Source organism: Oratosquilla oratoria, chromosome 12, assembly GCF_046742065.1.
Source record: "Oratosquilla oratoria isolate Oo_2021 chromosome 12, ASM4674206v1, whole genome shotgun sequence".
NCBI classification, from domain to species: Eukaryota; Metazoa; Arthropoda; class Malacostraca; order Stomatopoda; family Squillidae; genus Oratosquilla; species Oratosquilla oratoria.
In genome coordinates, this window is record NC_134788.1 from 60601666 (window position 1) to 60622270 (window position 20605).

The following is a 20605-nucleotide window of genomic DNA, read 5'->3' on the forward strand; positions in this document are numbered from 1 at the left end:
TTTGTAATCGCATTTTCTATGGTTATCAAAATTCACGGGTGAAGAGAGATACGATCGATATAAGCGGTGACTATATTTTATGATGCGAGTATTATTACGACACGTCCGTACGGCTGGCATTGGCTGCTGCCACCGAGATCTAAGTCCATGACGCCTACGTGTGCGGCACCGTATGGAAGGGGTTAAAAGGACGACGTCTTGCCCTCTTTTATACACTACTATCTTTTCATTTTCTTACAGACATTCTTCCCCTCCCACAAAAACCGATCCCGCGCAAGCGGGTGGTCTTACCTAGCAAATCGCAATCAACACAGCGCTCCTAGAGGTCGGACGTCTCTCCACTCCAGCTCACTCAACAAGCGCCCAGCAATCTTCGTCGGCCGGTGGTGGCGAGGAGACTTGTCTCCTTTCCTGCTTCCGGTCTGGCCCAAGGCTGACCTCTTCGTTGGCGACGACAGGCGGGTTTACACGAAAGACAAATGCACATATTTTCTAAGTCACGTAATCCTCTGAGTTGTGCTTGGATGAAAAGAGAAACATGCACACCTGCTCGCTCGCTTAGCAGAGGCCTACAATTCAACTCGGCCGGTTGCGAAATAGGAATTGGGGAGCCTCTCTTGCCGACCGGCCCGCACCCATGCCCTGGCCTCTTCGCTGACGCTGGCGAGCGGGTTTACATTTCTGATATTTACACACAATTCCTAAGTCACGTAATTCTCTGCTTTCAGAATTGTGCTTGGAAGGAGAAAGATAAAACAATACTCACCCGCCTGACCACCCACCCACCCTCGCACCGCCATTGGATCCACTCTCCTGACTACGCTTCGGACATCGCTCGTTCATTACTCAAGCCCAACCTGGGGCTAAACAGGGATGCTTATGCCTTAACCTGAGGCTAAACAGGGACCCTTATGACTTAACCTGGAGCTAGACAGGGACATTTATGCCTTAACCTGAGACTAATCAGAAACGCGCTCTCTACACGCGGGTAGTGAACTCTACTCACTTCCCGTAATATACATACACACACCTCTCACGAACATAACCACACCCCACGCACAAACATGTACACGTAAAACTAAAATTAGCTTCCTTTCTAACTTTCTCTTATACTACATCTTTTCATTTCAGTTTACCTCACACTAAAGATTTTTCCGTTTCACCTTTCTCTACTACTACGCCTCTTACCATTCTAATCCCGGCCGTCGGCGCCGCCGTCCAAGTTCCCTGCCCGTTTCTCCTGAGCCACGACCACTAGCTCAATCGCCCGGTGGCAATAGCCCTTTTTCATACACTACTAACTTTTCAGTTTCTTACAGACATTCTTCCCCTCCCACAAACACCGATCTCGCGAAAGCGGGTGGTCTTACCTGGCAAGTCGCAAGTCGCACGATTTCTCCAAGCAGCAGTTCTCTCCAGCAAGTCGCCTCGGGAACAGTTCTCTCCACCAAGTTGCCTTGGGCACATCTCCAAGTTTCAAGTGGCTCCTTCTCACACAGCCCACGACACTTGAAGGCCCTCACTCCGGATCTTCCCTCTACGAGCCCTCGTCTGTGACCTCCGAGTCTGGTATTCATTAAATCTTGTGTACCTTAGTGGTAATGTGAGTTTCACTTCCTGGCTTGTCCGGGCGAACCTAACCACAACACGTAATCTTATTATTATATATATATATATATATTTCTAAGCTGATGTAAATGCAATCAGAATTTCTAAAAGCAATATTGTTTATAATTTGTTTTCTACAGTGCTTGAAAAAGGTCGTTTAGTATTATTGTGAGATAATCTAGCCCCAAAATTTATCTCTCCGACTATGTTCTGTATGTGAATAATATTGTTGCTGGACGGTTATCATACATTTTCTTCTGCCTTTCCTAGTTCTATATCTTATTACTATATATCATTATTTCCACTTCTTTTCTCCTGTTTTTTCCCCAGTCATGTATCTACTTCAGTATTCCTTTCTTCATTTTCGTAACTCCTAAATTCATCAAACACAATGACGATGAATAATGAATGAACATAATCTATGACATCTATGCGAAGCAGATGGCGCGACGGGTAGGTTTTTACGCGAATGGCTGAGGCAGCCGACGTTTTGGCGATAAATAATGTCAAATAATGATAATAATAATAATAATAATAATAATAATAATATAATAATGATAATGATAACAATAGTAATAACAACAATAATAATGATAATAATAATAATAATAATGTAATAATAATAATAACAGTAGTAGTAATACCACTACTACTACTACTACTACTACTACTACTAATATCATTATCATTAATATTATTAATATTATCATTAATATTATTAATATTATTATTAATATTATTATTATTATCATTATCAATCATTATCATTATCATTATCATCATCATCATTATTATTACTATTAACAATACTAATAATAATATTTCTGTGTAATCTATTTAGTTGTTAATGACATTGGTACGTACTAAAAACATATTTTGATAAGATTAGACACATTCTAATTTTGAAATTGCTTACACTTTAAAGCTTTTTTTAAGGGAGCAGCTCTTTCGGCTTTATTCAGTCAGTGGAGCCAGTTGCTTCAAATACTTTTTGATTAGTGTCACACATTTTGTTCATAGACTTTACAATTTACAAGGAATTGGCTACTTAGTTTTCAGTATCTGCTGATTCAACCAAAATTGAAGAAAAAATCCATTGTTTTATTTTGTACAAAATAATGAAATGAATCAATTGCAGATAAATTATGCTTACATGATTTGAAGAAATTTTTTCATTTACGTCATAAAGGTATTACAGGGGAAGTTCAGTATATGGATTTATCTCAATCAGAACACACAAACATTACTTAAGTTAATGGTCTAAACAGTGCAACATGGTCGAATTTCTACAACTATTATATTCGATAGAAACTATTATGATTTGATAATCACAGCAATTTGTTAGAAAGTTGCGAAAATTATAAATTTGAGGATATATGGCTTTCAAGCACGAGATTTGGCTCTTATCATTCATCTGGAAGAGCCGGGTCATAGAGCTGGATCATTTATAAATGATATATCACTAATACAAAACACATACACAGGAGGTAATATGATTACAGTATTCAGGTCACTACAGGGAATAGATTGTACTGACAGAAAAGATGGGACCCAACGAGCGTTTCTCCTTTTTTTGTATACTACAGTTAAGTAAATACAATGGTGCTGGTTTAGTATGTGGCCTACCTTTTGAATGTGGCCTACGAATTTTTTTCTCTGGTATAATATGTGGCCTACCTATTCAACGCACCGAGGAAGGCATCCAGTTAGATTAGGTTAAGTTAGGTTAGGTTAGATTAGGTTAAGTAAGGTTAGATTAGGTTAAGTTAGGTTAGGTCAGGTTAGGTTAAGTTAGGTTAGGTTAGGTTAGGTTAAGTTCGGTTTGAATGAAAACATTTTAAAGTATTGTTGTTTGTTTTAAAATTTTCCTGAGGTAGGACACATTCAAATAGGGTAGGCCACATACCAAACTAGTTTCGAAAAGGTAGGCCACATACTAAACCGGCACCAATACATTTACGTCCTGAAACATCGTCACCCTCATAAAGAAAGTGCCTAAGTCATTTGTCCAACATTTAAGGAAATCGAAAAAAAAAATCGTTTTTCTATTCAATAATTGTACGTAATGTTCCTCCTAACGTAGTTTTAATCTACTCAAACACTAAACAAAACATTGGGAATTGTACCACTAGGAGCAATGAAGAATTGATTTAGGAAAAAAAATCCAGGAATTGACGAAAAATGACTTAGGCATTTCTTTATGAGGGTGACGAATTATGCTTCATGCAACTTGTTGCATTGGTGTGCAAGTTGCTTCAATGTACGTGAAAGTTCAGGAGGAGCAATTTCTTCTTAAATCATCTTGTACACTTTGATATACATCTTTTTATAATACATACATACGCCAATGGCTTTTTCTCCCTTTCAAGGGAGGTAGCCAAAGTCAAAGGCATAAAATCCAATCCTACCCATTCCATCCCCACATACTCCACTCCCTCTTATCTTGGCTCATCTAGGATGACAGGTCATCCCTTCATCTTGCTCACTGCCCTGGGACAGAGGCAATGTAGCAAGACACAGCACATCCACAGCAAGGCCGCTTCATTTAATCGGCGACCACCCCCTCGTGCAGAGAGAGAAAAGCTGGATTACGTCAAAAATGACATTCAAATATACTCCTCCAGTGTAAGAGGCCGGTAGACAAGTGGATAGAAAGAGAAGTAGAGGGGTAGGTAGCTAGAATTTATTTTTCATGAGTTGAGTACTTGAGTACTAAATGTTTACTAACAGCCGCCGGAGACTCGATTTCATCGCTGTACGAGTATAATGTTCATTTTTATGCTGATGTAACAATATGTAAACTAAGTCATAAGTGCATTGATTTCGAGATTGCTTGAGTAAGTAGTATTACTTACGGGGTTTGTAACAGCCTTTCTGATTGGAGAAAGGGTGGAGGAGGAGAAAATTCAATTGATTCACGAGAGTAAAGTCACGCCTTTAGGGGAGGCATTTAGATGTAATAGTAAAGATCATTGGGCTAAAGAAATCATGACGTCATTGCAGAACTGACCTAGTGAACAGATTGAGGACTCCTGGTGGGATTCCCTTGGTGTAACTTGACGAACCAAGTGTATTGATATTCGGGAAGGAAAGAAAGAAAAATTAAGCTCTGTTTAATGTCCACCTCTCTTAGACAGAGTAATGGAACTTGACTAAGTCGGATGATCGGAGGCAAAGGGGCTTCTTACGGAGGAAAATTGTGAGTGATTGTCATGCGTAATAAAGACTACAACACAGAGTGGTAAAAGGGGACCAGAGAAGAGAACAGTGGAGACGGAGCTGACGCCCACCCACTCCCTCCCATGCATCACAACATCCATATACCATTCTCCTTTCATCTATCGTCTGTCTTCTCCAGTGGCGTAGCTAGTGCTTTTGCCGCCCGGGGCTGCCCTCATGTTTGCCGCCCCTTCTCACAAGGAATTCAATATTACAAATGCACATTATCGTACACATGTATGTTCATTTTCACCCATTTATACCCGTCCAATCGGATCGATGTTAACACGCTTGCAAACTGTCACGCTTTATTATGCTTAATAACGTAGAAAAAACTGACATCTATGAGAGACTGATTAACGTAATTTTATATCAATTATACAAGGACCAAAAATGCCGCCCGGGGCGGACCGCCCCAACCGCCCCCCCTTAGCTACGCCACTGGTCTTCTCCCACCCTACCTTAACACTCATTTTCCTCTTTCCCAATGCCCCTTTTTACCCAATCCATCTCATCCTTGGTCACCCCCTCATGTTCACTCTTTCACTTCTGCTTTCCACACCTCTTTTACTAATATTTCTTCGCTCATTCTTTCCATGTGTCCAAACCATCCCAAAACTCTTTCATCAATCCTATCTTCCAACTCCCTTTCCATCCCCGCTCTCCTCGTTTCTCACTCTATTCGGCCTAGTAACCTCTACCATACTTCTCAGGCACTTCATGTCAAACACATTCAAACTCTTTCATTTGTTCCATGTTTCTGCTCCATATAGTGCTGTCGGCACAATCAACCCTTCATACAATCTTCTCTCCTCTTAGCATTCATTCCCAAATATCTATTTCTCATTACATTTTGTAATCCCCCAAGTCATTTAGTTACTTCTCTCAATCTACATTCTACTTCCCCTGTTCCTTCCCTAATCCTTCCAATCAACACCCTCCCATAAGCCTTCCCAACTACACTCAACAAATTGATCCCTCTCAAACAACTACACTCACACTTCTCCCCCTTTCCATTCTACAGTGGAATTCTGCAGTCACTCCTCCAGTCTTCCGGCCCTATACCCTCTTTAAACTATGATTACGCCACCTTCAGGGTGATTTTTCTTAAAGTATTTGATACAAACCTGGTAGGTGATAATTTTCTCTGGTGCTAGGTTGGCTGACGTACTCTCTTCCTCTATGGGCACTGAAAATGTTATGTGTGTTCATTCACAGCGGACTACGGAGGTTCCTACTCCACCTCCTCTGTATTCAACATCTACACAGAATACTCCTCCACATATCTTCTGTCTTTGACACTTACACAGAGCACTCCTTCATCTCCACATGTATCTACTGTGCTTACTTGTACGTATTGTAACAAAGTAAGTCATTCTAATGTTTTCTGTTTCCTTCGTAAGTGCCATGAGCAAAAGTCTAGGTAGAATCCTGTACATAGACGTTTCACTAATTCCTCCTCTAGCATTACACATGATTTCCAAGAATGTCATTTCAGCCTTAATCTAGCTAGTGCCATGTCCATGGACAGTGTAGCCACTCTTCTGATCAGTGTTCCAAGGTTTTAAAGTTTAGAGTAGAAAATAATTCAATCCCCAGGCATACTCAGTCCCATCTTAACAAGTGCCCGTGTCAAAATCCCAAAGACTGACTAACAGTGACCAGTCCAAGATCGTCCTTTTAGTGGATTGGCTGCTCTTTCTAACTTTTTACCTTTCAGTGTTATGTGGACCAGTTACCTATCTCTATAGCGGTAGGCACTGGGGGGCAGAATGTAGTTTTATGGGCAACCAGGCATATCATGCTCTCAAGGAATTTTACTTTCCATTATTACCTTCTTGTAGTGTTTTGCAAGCTGTACAAGGCTCTCTCATGTCTATTCTTGGATCTATTTGCATTCCCTTATTTTTTTCCTATGCTAAAGTGTTTCATGTTAACTTTGTGGTAATTTCTGATTTCATACTTCAGTGCGATTGTCTTTTAGGTGTTACTTTAGCAACTCATACTATAGATATGTCTCCTCGGCACCGTGTGGTTATTTTCGACAACAAAGTCATTTCTGCAATGGACAGGCCAGTTTCTATACATAGCTCACCTTCTGTGCATGGTCTGACCAGGCAGTCATCTGCCAAGGGTTCAGAGCTTTTAGGCCCTCCTGTACTTTCTTATGCTGCTATTGTTGTAGGTGAGCACTATATTAGTCCTAGTGCAGTTCGAGTCCCGGTGTGCATTTCAGATGCTCCAATTGGTTCTGACGTCTTATCTCTACTTGACTCTGTTCGTGTTAGACATCATGCATTGGAGGGTACTCTTTCCACTGTTCGTGAGAACCATGTTACCACAGCCCTGATAACCAATATTTCTGGTGCTCCCATCACACTCTCTTCTGGTATTCATTTGGGTTCTTTTGATGTCGACACTGTCCAGGATTCACACCCTATCATAGCAGCTTCTATTCAATAGTCTACACGTGCAAGTGACACAGCTCATTTAGCCTCTCAGTATGCTACACATGTAGGTACCATTGATTTTCCTGGGGTAAGAGACCGTCTCATTAAATTGTTTGTGACATCGTCAAGCTCTGGTCTTACCTGAGGATCGACTGGGAGTTACGAATCGTGTTGTCCATAGCATTAATCTTAAACCATGAGTGCGTCCAGTCTACGTACGTTCTTAAAGGTTGCCTCATTCTCGTCGACTTGTAGCTCAGTCTCTAGTTGACGAGTTGTTGAGTAAGGGTGTCATCCAAGAGTCTCGTTCCGAGTGGAACTCCCCGCTCCTTCTTATACCTAAGAGGAATAGATCATTCTCCCTTGTTGTGGATTATAGGCTTGTCAACAATGTCACAGTTCCAGATAATTACCCTTTACCTGTGTTGAGTCATCTTCAGTCCATAGGATCAGTTAATACAGTGTTCACCACCTTTGACCTAAAGCTGGCTTTTGGTAGATTCCTTTGGAAGAAAAGTCTCATAAGATCACGGCCTTCTCGACTCCGTCAGGTCATTATGAATGGCTCTGCTGTCTCATGGGATTGTGGAGTGCTTCTGTAACACGCCAGCGCCTTATTAATTCAATTTTTCATGGACAAGTGGGTAATGGATTTTTTGTGTATTTGGATGACTTGATTCTAGTTTCCAAGGATGTGGAAAGTCACTTCCATAAGTTGTCCTTAAGTCTTCCAACGTTTTGCTGAAGCTGACTTGTAGCTTAATTGACCAATATATATATATATATATATATATATATATATATATATATATATATATATATGTATATATATATATATATATATATATCTATATATATACATACACACACACACACATATATATATATATTTATATATATATATATATATACATATATATATATATATATATATATATATATATATAGAGAGAGAGAGAGAGAGAGAGAGAGAGAGAGAGAGAAAGTCCAGTTTTTTTTTTTTTTTTTTGTCGTGTGGTAGACAAAGATTGCATTCATAAGATCAAGACTGTTAAAAAATTTCCTACACCTAAGACAGTTGACCAGGATACTATCATGCTTTTTTAAAAGACTTTGCGTCCATTGCACCTCTTAACCTTCTCCCCCAAAAAGGATTCTTCTTTCCACTAGTATGATGCTCATCAGAAATGTTTTGACTCCTTGTAGCATGCACTTATTAAAGCGCCTGTGTTGACATTCCCAGATTATAGTCTCCCCTTTACCATTTGCACTGATGCTTCTGGTTTAGGTATTGGAGCTGCCCTAATGCAGTTAGATGGTTGTCGTCCACATGCCATTGCAAATGCTTGTCGTATACTCAAGCATGCTGGGTCTCACTACTCTTTTACACATCTGGAAGCTTTAGCAGTGGTGTGGTTTCTAAAAAAAAAATCGTGACATCATCCTTGGTTATTCTATCACAGTTCACACAGACCACATCGCTGTTACAGATTTTCAAGGGCAAAAATCTTTCAGGCCACCTAGCCAGATGGTTTCTTACTATTAAGGAGTTCAATCCAGCCCTTAAGCATATCCTGGGATGTGCAAACAATGTTGCTGGTGCACTTTCACGAAATGTACCTACAGCTACTGTTGCAGTAATTTACAACTTCTCCCTGCGAGATTTAGCCAAAATTCAACGTGAGAATCCCATTTGGTCTGTTGTCATTTATGCCTTAGACTTTGCCAATTACGATACCTTGTCAAACTTGCCTGTTCGTCTGTCTCAATTCTCATTGCAAGACAGTGTTGTCACTCATAAAGTAAAAGTGTTTGAGCACGACGTGGCACAGTTAGTGACCCCTCAGTCCCTGTTGTTTTATCTCTTGCTCATGATTCCCCTCTCCTGGTCACCCAGGTCGTGACAAAACTCTGCCTATGGCTCACAAGAAATATTATTGACCTAGAATGCATGTAAATATTGCCACTCATGTAGCCTAGTGCAAGTCTTGTACTCAGAACAAAGGTTCTACTCACACTGCTCCTATTCTAAGAGTATCCTACTCCTTCTTGCCCCTTCCACACTGATCTTTTGGATAGTCCTATTCATCGTCTCTACAGTTCTGGTTACAGTCAACTTTAGTGTCATACGTTGTATACCATTTATGATTATGTCAACTTCAGGAGTCTAGATCAAACATAATAAACATAGTAAGGTTACACCTGTTTCCATCCAAGTGGATGATCATGTATATAAGCAAATGCCTGAAAGCCAGTCTAAGCTAAACAACAAATTTACTGATCCTTTTCTGGTGACGCAGAAGCTTCATCCCAATAAGTTCATGGTTTTTTCTACCCATCTTAGAGACTTAGTGAGGTTCTGCATTCTGATAGGCTTAAGAAGACACAGGTGCATATACCTGCATTGACCTGGCCTCCCCCAGGGCCCAATGCCACTGTGTCATCCCCTGTTCATCACTCGTACCATCTATGTTCAAGAGATACAAGGCCTTGATGGTCGAATGAGACTATTGGGTACATGTGTGTTGCTGTGCACCCTTTTTATCATTTCCAGAGTGACCTGAGTGATATAACTTTCCTGTATGATGGTACTGGCAGCTATTAAGTACTGATCCAGTTATAAACTGTCAGTTGAAATCTTAATTGATTTACTCTCAGTTGTGAAGTTATTTGAGTGACCTTTGGCCTATTTCGTAATTGCATTTTTGCTTGTTCGTTTTTTTTTTTTCAAAATTCTTAAGTGTTCCATGAAGTGCATGAATGTTTTTGCAGTTAGGGAAAACGTCAAAGATATTAGAAAATTGTGCAACTGGTGGATATAGATATCAGTACATCATGACGGATACAGTTCTGTTTACTTTAGTATTGTGTAAAGTAGTTCAGAGTACAGCATACGCCAAAGTTATTTGTAATCTGTATTACTGTAAATATATCTTCATATATTCAGCAGTGCTTAATTTATCATATGAGACACAACTCCCACACTTCAATTAAGTCTTTCCAAGAGTGATATAAGACATATGATGCATTGTTCATTTTTTAATGAAGAAGAAATACAATTTATTTACTGAACTTTGTTATTGTTTGTAGCAGGAAGAATTTCTGGAATCTAGTAGATTTGATTATGGTTGTTCTTCTTTAGTACCTCCTGAGACAGAATTTCATGGTCTGATCATTTCTGAAATAAATATGACATCTCCATGACAAAGGATTACAAAGGCGGAGTATGCCGACAGGAGACCTTTTGGTCCGTAACTAGGTCTGATGTGGAAAAAAGTAATAACGATAAATAAAAACATAATATTATAGATAATAAAAGATGCATAGGTATAGTTAAATACAAAATAAAAAGACTGGTTAGTAAATAATAAATTGACATATAACTACTAATGTGAATCAAGCAAATAAGAATTAGACATGATAACACAATATGAAATAAATGACAACCATTACAGCATCTTGCTTAGATATTTATCTAAATGATTCATAAAGCTTCGAGCTGAACTGCATTGCACTGCCTCTGCATAAAGTTTATTCCATTCATTTACTACGTTATTATTTGTGCCAAGAATAGCTTGTTCATGGTGTTTCACTATTTCCTGTGTGTGTGTGTGGTTTTTTTCTTTACCGTTCACACATATATGTAATAACTCTGGTTTATCCTTACATTTTCCCGTTATGTCTTTTTCATATTTAATTTTTCCTCCATGTGTATTTTTACATAGTCATGCCTTTTATATATGACACTTTCTATCTTTTTCTTTTTCTTTATTTTTCATATTTTCCCATATTTATCTCTTCTATCTTTTGGTTCGTTGCACCTTTTATTAAACCAGCACTAATAATACACCTTTTTCTGTTTTTGCTTTGGAACATATCCACTCCTGCTTTATAGATTTCCATCAAAATCTCCTTTTTTTCACTTGTGTTTCTCCACTGTTGATTTTTTCCCAATCTGTTTTAAGGAAGAAAAAAAAAAAAGTTTCTGAAAGTCCGTTTTACTATGCATCAGTCTCTTTTCTGTATTTTTCATTTTTATCTCTATATATTTCCTCCTTTAGTTCTAACTCAAGTAATATATGGTCACTCTTCCCAATTGGTGTCTTGTACTCAATTTTTCCACAATTTTATGTTCTGACATAAATAATAAATCTAATCTCAACTGTTCTTCATTATTTCTCAATCTAGTATTTCGTTTTACCCATTGCGTCAGTGTATGCTCTATAGTCATATCAAGTAATAAATTTCCCCGTCGATCCTCTAAACCTTTCACTATAATCTCTTCCCAACAGATTTCTTTGCAGTTAAAATATCCCATAAGTACCACGTTTCCTCCATCCTTCAGCATCTTATTTAATGAAAACTTTGTTTCTCCTCTCTATTTCTAAGGCAGTGATTACAATCCATGTCCGACACTGGTAATAGTGGAACCCTTATTTTTTTCCCTGCAATCATGTTTGGTTTTTCTTTTGACAGGTAATCATTCAGTTCATTTCATCCTGAAATTAATCCGTCTATATTAGTATCTGTGTATTTATCTAGTTGTATTTTACGGGAAGGGAAGCTATGCTCGTGGTGTCCCGTCTTCATATCTCATTTTATCTAAACTGTTTTTAAATTCATGAATTGTTTTTGCACACACCACTTTTTCGTCCAACTTGTTCCAGATATCTATTACTCTGTGGGGAAAGCTTTTCTTTTTCAGGTCCCTTCTATAACTGTCTTGATTTTCTTTCCATGTCCTCTTGTATTTCTACTATCCATTTTATTAGATCTTCTCAATCAATGGTTTCTATGCCTTTCATGATTCTATAGATATTTATCCAGTCTCCTCTTTCTCTTCTTTGTTCTAATGTCTGTAGTTCAAGTTTTTTTTAGTCTCTCTTCATATGATAGTTTTGAGAGTGTTGGTGCTAGTTTTGTAATTGCTCTTTGTATTCTTTCAAGTTTTGTTATACATTTTTTGTACTTGGTGACCACATCGTTGCTGCATATTCCAATCTTGGTCTTATCAAGGTAACTAGTATTTTCTTCACCATTTTTTCGTCCAGGTATGTAAAAGCCACCTTGAATGTTCTTATTAATTTGTAAGTTTCTCCAAAAAATTTGTTTATATGCCTCTCAGGTGACATATTATTCATAATAATGACTCCCAGGTCCTTCTCATTTTCTACTTTTTTTTTTAATTCTTCTCCCAATTTATATGATCCCACTATTCTTTTGTGGCTTCTTCCAAATTCCATTATACTACGCTTCTTGATATTGAGTTCCATCTCCCACTTCCTACTCCATTCCCATACTTTATTGAGATCACTCCGTAGCGACTCACAATCTTCAGTGTTCACTTTTTTCAACAATTTTGCATCATCCGCAAAGAAGCTCATATAACTTTCAATTCCTTCATCCATATCATTAATATATATAGCAAACATTATTGGGGCCAAAAATGTTCCTTGTGGAACACCACTTATCACTTCAATTTGTGTGTCTGTGTGTGTTTAGCTAATTGTAATTAAATACTTGTAGTATACAGAAAAGGAACAACACTCATTGGATTCCGTCCCCTATTATCTAACTTTTTATCATACTTAGTCTCAAATTAATGTACACTTCAAACTTAATTTATACCTTTGATATCCAATTACATTTAGATTTTAACTCATGTACTGTTTGAGCTTGAGCTATATCAATTTCACATCCGTTAGACATGTGGTCTTTCTTAATTTGTTTCCATGACCTCTTAATGCCTCCCTCGTATTTGTAATCAAAAGATCTCTTCTGTCAATGCAATCCGTAGCCAACACTCCTTAAAGTGTTCCTTGAGTTTTCTCTAAATGTGCTTGAATTTCGCAGTTTCTACCTATTGTAGTCACCATAACACAAGCTTTATATATACTCATTTCTTGTATATATGCATAATTTCATTGCTATCCATTATACACGAAGGACTACCTTTGGAACATGATAGCTCAGAGCTGGTCATTCTAAACTATAAGGATGACATAAACCTGCTTAGCAATATTTGGTGCCATTGAGTATATGTCATCCATATGCTATTGTGGATACTTGGCCAACAGTCCCTGACCTTTTTTAGATGCAAATACTAGTAATCTGTTGGCAGCATCGAACCCCACAGTCATGAATCAGGAAAGGCTTTGAGTTATCTCCACCACTTGTTGTCCAACTTCCTTCTCGGATTAGTTCCTTTAGTGAGGGAGGTTCCACAGGTCTGACTCATTGCCTTTGGCGTCTTATATCACGCTTAATTGATTCTGGTTTCTCAACCATGGTAGTACGGACTTCATCTGTTGCTCCAAGCATAGCTTCAGCATACACTTGGACTGTCTTTCCCTTTTTCATTTTCGCATCAGATTTAATCTGCGACCGTACTTTTGCAACTGAAGCAGCATTAGGATTTGGTTCATGATTATGCTCTCTGAAGTTCAAAGTTGAGTCCATGGTGAGGTTTGCACTGATGGCACCTTTACATGAATATGCTGCTCGCTGTGAACATTCCCACCGGATAATGATTTTTGACTTGGTCTTCTTTGTGTAGACATAGCCTTCAGAACAAATCTTCAGACCGCCTTTGTTGTTCTGTATCATTCACACATCTCAGGGTAACACCTCTGAGAGGACACTATTCAAATGTTGACTGTTAGGTGCGCAGTGCCTCAGCTGTCATTTGTTGAGCGAATCGACACCTGCCTTAGTGTGGATACTTAACCCCAGCAGCGCAGGAATTTTAAAACCCCAGTAATGTTAAACATATTTGTGGGTGAGCAAAAAAAAAAATAAATAAATAAATAAAATAAGATAAACTAAAATGAATGTTACCCTGGTACTCACGCCTCATTAGGGTGTCACTATGGTGGGTATGAATTCACCCCAAACTAACATGAAGAGACACTGCTAAGTTACTTTTTACTGGTATTAAACTCAGTTGAAAAATGCCATATATTTTCCAAAGTTGTGTCAATCTAAATCTGCTGGGGTTTTATAATGCTGGGTTTTGTCCGTTTGGAGCACTGGGGTTTTATCCGTTGGGTTTTTGTCCACTAGAGTTTTGTCCGTGCAGCCCTCAGCTTTGTCGGTGGCTAAACCCCACCATTTCACGAAACAATTGAAGAAATCCACAAAAGAATGAACATACAACCTCTCAACATCACACACCACCGTATGTGGGATCAAACCTGGGACAAATATTTGAAGACCCCACTACCCCAGAGCATCCGAAAGCAAGCAAACGACAAGAGGAAAGAGTACAGCCCCATGCATGGAGGCCACAGAGTCTACCAAGAACCCAGACGTTACCGCCACAACCAGTATACATTGCATCTGACCAACCTAGTGGTTAAGTAAACTGAAATGAAACTAAACAAGGAAAAAGAAACTATCCTAGCTAGCTTAGCTATTCCCAACAAATACACAAGGAGTGTCGTCACTCTCTTTCCCATACAAACTGTATTTCCTTTCCAACTTTCAGGCCGCAGCCCTCTTCATCGTTATCAGGGAATCCACGAACTCTACCTCGAAATGCATGCCACGACTCTCTTTCAACAATACTCATTGCAATTTCAAAGGTGTATTGACTTCAACATTCTCCTTACTTGCGGACTAGTAAATATACCACACTAAACTTTGAACTCTGATAGTTTTGGAAAGAGTAGACGAATCTCTTGAAATGCTTTTCTGCTATGAACTAATGCTTTTACAAACTGTTTGACCAAACCAAGCTTTATATGAAGTAGGTATATCAACACTTTGGTAAGGTCTACAAGAGGCTGTCTAATAACATCGAGTTTCCTGGCTGCAAGCCATCTCGAGGGGGCAACTCCTATTTCTAGTAGTGTTCATTATCAGCCCGACTGTCCCATAGGCAAAGAAAACATGAATACTTGGTGTATACACCCTGTAATTCAAGTAAGAAGGCGATAATTTTAATTTCACCACAAATATCCCATAAAATGGTATATTTTTATATTTTCAACATTAACTTAGTAATGAGCAACTCTGTTAGATACCTTTCACTGCTACAGTAAACAGTTTATAAGCGTACAAGCATGTAATGCTGAAGATAATGTCCAGCCATGCCGAACATGTTGGAAAAAGACTGCTAGTCTCTTAATGGGCAGAGTTCGAGATGGTCCTTTATCTGAAACTCTTCATAAGATTGGGACTCTAGTCTAACGTCATTCTGTCATATTTCATGCTTTTAACCCAATTTGAACAATCACATGATATTTTGTCACTTATCCGCTTGGAAATCCACTCCTATAAACCCTTATTTTAATAGAAATATGAACATTACCATGTTGGAATCGACAATTTATGAAAGGGAATGGGTGGGCTAGAAAAATTACTTTACCCATTGCATTTTGACCTTACATGCCAGGCGATGTACTCGTATGTGGGTCACTAAACGTCGACCAACGCCGACCAAAACCACACAATGACGGTTTTTGCTCAAATGCATAAGTTATATATATAAAATAGCATAAGGTTGTATTATTTTACCTATTTTATTTAAAATGTGTGATTTCCATGTAAAATGATCAAAGAGAAGTTACGTTTTTATCCTCTACAAAATTACCAACCGCCGACCAAAAGCCGTCATTGTTGAGGTTTGGTCGCCGTTGGTTGGCGGTTGGCAATTTTGCAGAGGATGAAAACATAACTTCTCTTTGATAATTTTACATGGAAATCACATATTTTAAAGAAAATAGGTCAAATAATGCAACCATATGCTAGTTTTTATATCAAATTATACATTTGAGCAAAAGCCGTCATTGTTTGGTTTTGGTCGGCTTTAGTCGACTTTAGTCGGCGGTTGGTAATTTTGCAGAGGATAAAAACGTAACTTCTCTTTTGATCATTTTAAATGGAAATCACACATTTTAAAGAAAATAGGTCAAATGATGCAACCAAATGCTATTTGTATATATAAATTATGCATTTGAGCAAAAGCTGTCATTGTTTAGGTTTGGTCGGCTTTGGTTGGCGTTGGGCGACTTTGGTCGACGTTTAGTGAGATCGCTCGTATGTTATTTGTTTACATTCATCTTGGCGGGCCGCCACTTCGTCCTCTACAAGTTATAAGTAAGTAAACTTATTTGGCAAAGAATCAATGTACATGAAGTGCAAAAAAAGTACAATAACTCATACTTCGAAATAATAATTACAAAATTGCCGAGGATAACACAAAAAAGCATGTACGCTTATTTCCATTGTTGTCCTCATTAGATTGTTATTCTACAATAAGTTACACAGACAACAGACGTAGGGGGTTAAGGGGACCAGAGACAGTCATTTCGTATCAATTGAATACAAATGTATGCTTTATGGTATGAGCAGTTACTTAGTATATACTAAAAAGAATCTTTGAGATTCCTAGGACATCTGTGATATCCAGAAGTGGCATAGAATTTAGAAGCACATCATCACGACATGCACGCAGGTAATAAGTGTAATATTAAGGGCGGTCAACAATGGTGTACATATATTTATTGTATGGTGGAGGTTATTTTCCTTGTCTGTTTATCACTTGATGTTGCCGTTAGGTTTCATGTTAGTTCTGATCGAATATGGGCACTTCCAATTTGGTAGTGAGAATGAAGTCTTGTCAAAACTCTCGTCTATTGTTTACATTCTCGCATGCAACGACCATAGATACTAAGCAACAAATTCGGGGATACGTTTCTTGGGGTAATATATTCTTGGCAACTTCTTTTCATTGCGATGGATGCGGATTGTAGGAGTATCATACATTATTTGGGAGTGGAATACTTCAAATGCATGCCGTGAAATGTCACAGAAAGAACCATAGCTTCACTCAATATTTGTAATTTATATCGGAAGGTTCCATGAGCAGTCATTCACCATAACCTACCCCCCCCCAAGAAAAAATGCTTCATATTGTTGTCGTGATGTACTAGCATGAATATGTTGTAAATAATCGTAACTCAACAAATCGCACCTACCATGCATTTTTTTTTTTTTTTTTTTTTTTGTAGGTGAGGGATGAGGGACAATTTATAGTTTCACCTAACCAACGATTTTGGTATGTGGCTTATGTGTTTCTGGTGAGAAATGTTGTGATATGAACAATGGTGTACATCATTTCCATCGCAAATGCGTACTTTTTCAAGTAATTTATTATTGAAGTTATGCACTTATGCCTACATCTCCCCAACGATCTCTGGGGACCTGTGCGAAATCGGGGTTTTTGGGTGGGGAGCATTAAATCAAGTAATGCACGTTGCAAAACAGGTAGAAAATGAACAAGAACACAAAAAAGATCTAAGGAAAAAAAAATCACATTTGAGGTCCGGAGTGTGGTCGGCTAACGCGAGCGGTACCCATGTTTGTTTACCAAGCTACCAACAATTCGAAATATTTATCGCTATATCAGCTACATTTAGCGAAGGCCACTCCACACGCGCACGAGTTGCTAACCGTAAACTAACCTATCCTAACATAACATAACCAAACCTATTGTGACCTGACGTAACGTAACCTAACCAAACCTGAGCTAACCTAACCAAAGTTAACCTAACCTAACGTAACCTAACCTAACCTAACCTATCGTAGACTAACCTAGCGTAACCTAACATAATGTAACCTAACATTTAGCGAAGACCACTCCACATGCGCAGGAGTTGCTAACCGTAAACTAACGTACGCTAGGTTACGTTACGTTACATTAGCTTATGTTACGTTAGGTTACATTACGTTAGGTTACGCTAGGTTATGTTATGTTATGTTAGGTTAGGTTAAGTTTGGTTAGGTTAGCTTAGGTTAGCTTAGGTTTGGTTAGGTCACAATAGGTTTGGTTAGAATAGGTTTGGTTAGGTTAGGTTAGGATAGGTTTATGGTTAGCAACTCCATGTTGATTTACGAGTAGGATTGCTACACAGCACAAATATTTACACATCACACGTAATTCATTTGAAGTGGTTGTTTTCACTGAACTATAAATCAATAAGCTGATTCCTTTGTGGGCCTTGTTACAGTAATTGATGGAAGTGAGGGGTGAATCTAACCTAACGTAGTTGTAGGTAGGGATAGGTTAGGATATATTGATTAGAAATCATTTACATCTCACTCAAAGATGTCATAAATCAATATTTTATATTTCTATTTATAGGATTCTGGTGGTATTAGTGTGAAATTTCACTTGTTTCCCTCCAAAATGGAAAACAAGTAATTTGCTGTAGAAACCAATACAGTATTAGATTATCATAAATCTCTCAGATGTTGATTTATGACATCCGTGATTGGTGTGTGTGTGTGTAGGGGCGGGATCGGAGGTGTTCCCTGACAAATGGAAACCAATAAAGGATTTACAAGAATGACATATTCATTCCTGGCATCTTCGATTATCGGGTGGTTGACCTCTGAAAAAAAAATAATAAGTCCAGTTATCTGTGTTATTGTGTCCATCATACTCCAATTTCCCCCTTATTCTTTCTGTAATATCTATTCACCCACTCTTGTGACTTCTTATCTATTAATTTTCATTACCTTTTCACTCCTTTATCCAGTTTCTGTGGTTCTTCGTATTTTTTACATTTGTTCAATGGTCCATTTTTTTTTCTCATTCTTTTCTTTTTAATCTTCTTTGGTACGAATTGTTTGTTATCTTAATTTGTTGCAATTTGGTTAATGTATTTGTATATTTTCATGATACTCCAAAATATTAGCAAGTAATCTTAATATCGTAATGTTTAAAAAATAGTACCATTCACCATAACCTTGAAAATGAAATATTGTGTTGATTTACAAGATTGCTATGGGGCTACTCCCACTGTGCACCTTGTCTCTGTATCTGATGAAAGTGAGGGGGGAATCTAACCTAACCTGTAAGTAATTTACTTATCACGGAGAGGGTGGGGGTTTCTTTGAAAAATTGAAAACAAGTGATTTATTGTAAAAATGAATATCAGAATCTTATGAATCTCTCTAATGTTGGTTTTTGAAATCCTTGATTGATGTGTGTGTGTAGTGGTCCTCTGCAAACATTTTTGCAAATATTTCTTGTTTCCAGCTGTGGTGTTGTATCCTATATCATACATTGATTTCTTTTTCTTGTGGGCTCTATCTCTTTGCATTATTTGTTCAGTCTTTCGCTTTATCGTTTCCTGAATAATTTTGACTACCCCATATTTGTTCAACCTTCCATTTCTTTCTTCTTCCTTTAACCTTCTTGTTACGAAATGTTTATTCCCTTCCCTGATTTCATTTTGGTTAATGCCCCACTCTACTTGTATTCCTTGGTGTCACTCCTATTACAGTCTCTCAAGAACTTAGTTGTCATACTTATTACATATTAACTTTCAGGATGAGAGTAGCTATCAACAGTTCCTGGGAAAAGGTATCCGAAGATTCCTTATATTCGTCACATAAATATAATCTTGTGTCATCCGCAAAACACCTATCACATGAGTCATCTTAAATATCACACGATGACCCACACTAGAAAGAAACCTTTTCAATGTGATCTATGTGATGCAGTTTTCTCGACAAAGAGTAATCTTAATCGACACGCGGTGACCCACACTGGAGAGAAGCCTTTCCAATGTGATTTGTGTGATGCAACTTTCACACAAAAGAATAATCTCCAACAACACGTGGTGACCCACACTGGAGAGAAGCCCTTCAAGTGTGACCAGTGCGATGCAGCTTTCATAGCAAAGTGTCATCTCAAACGACACATGGTTACCCACACTGGAGAGAAGTCTTCCCAATGTGACCTGTGTGATGCGGCTTTCTCACAAAAGAATTATCTCAAACAACACATGATGACCCACACAGGAGAGAAGCCTTTCCAGTGTGACCTGTGTGATGCAGCTTTCTCACAAAAGAATCATCTCAAACGACACATGGTAACCCACACTGGAGATAAGTCGTTCAAGTGTGACCTGTGTGATGCAGCTTTTTCACGAAAGACTGGCCTCAAATATCACGTGATGACTCACACAGGAGAGAAGCCTTTCAAGTGTGACCTGTGTGATGCAGCATTCTCAGCAAAGTGTTCTTAAATATCATATGGTGACCCACACTGGAAAGAAGCCTTTCAAGTGTGACGTGTGTGATGCAGCTTTCTCAAGAAAGGATAATCTCAAAGGACACATGATTACCCATACCGGAAAGAAGCCTTTTAAGTGTGGCCTGTGCGATGCGGCTTTCAAACGAACGATTGATCTCAAACGACACCTGATGATACACACTGGAAAGAAGCCCTTCAAGTGTGGCCTGTGCGATGCGGCTTTCACACGAACGAATGATCTCAAACGACACCTGATGACTCACACTGGAGAGAAGCCTTT

The 20605-nt window shown here is 38.4% G+C and overlaps 1 protein-coding gene across 1 annotated transcript in view; it reads left to right on the forward strand.

The window, feature by feature from the left end:
• The first annotated feature begins 16337 nt into the window (after positions 1-16337).
• The window catches only part of LOC143031869 (uncharacterized), a 120668-nt gene continuing 116400 nt past the window's right edge, over positions 16338-20605 (forward strand). Inside the window, exon 1 of the mRNA XM_076196223.1 lies at positions 16338-16376. The gene's annotated coding sequence lies outside the window, so the exon portion shown is untranslated. The remainder of the gene's footprint in view (positions 16377-20605) is intronic.